Genomic DNA, 283 nt, shown 5'->3' with positions numbered 1-283 from the left:
TGGTGCCAAAGACAGAGCCAGCTAATGGATGGACTTCTTTTGCTGCATTAGAAACAACATGACTTAATAGTCTAGTAAATGTTTCTGCCTTTCAAGCATGTTAATGATCTCCAGCTTCACATCTGAAGTATTTTCCATGCTAAGATTCCTGAACAATGCACTAGAGAATGCTCTGTACGCAAAGCAGGGACAGACTAGAGCCAAATTGGAACAATCCTGGCACGGTTCTCTCATGCATACCAGCATGTAAGAAGATACAGCAATTTCAGCCAGCCAAGAGATA

This window comes from Antrostomus carolinensis, unplaced genomic scaffold, assembly GCF_000700745.2.
Source record: "Antrostomus carolinensis isolate BGI_N321 unplaced genomic scaffold, ASM70074v2 scaffold19128, whole genome shotgun sequence".
Taxonomy (NCBI): Eukaryota; Metazoa; Chordata; class Aves; order Caprimulgiformes; family Caprimulgidae; genus Antrostomus; species Antrostomus carolinensis.
Note: the sequence above shows the minus strand (reverse complement) of the source record.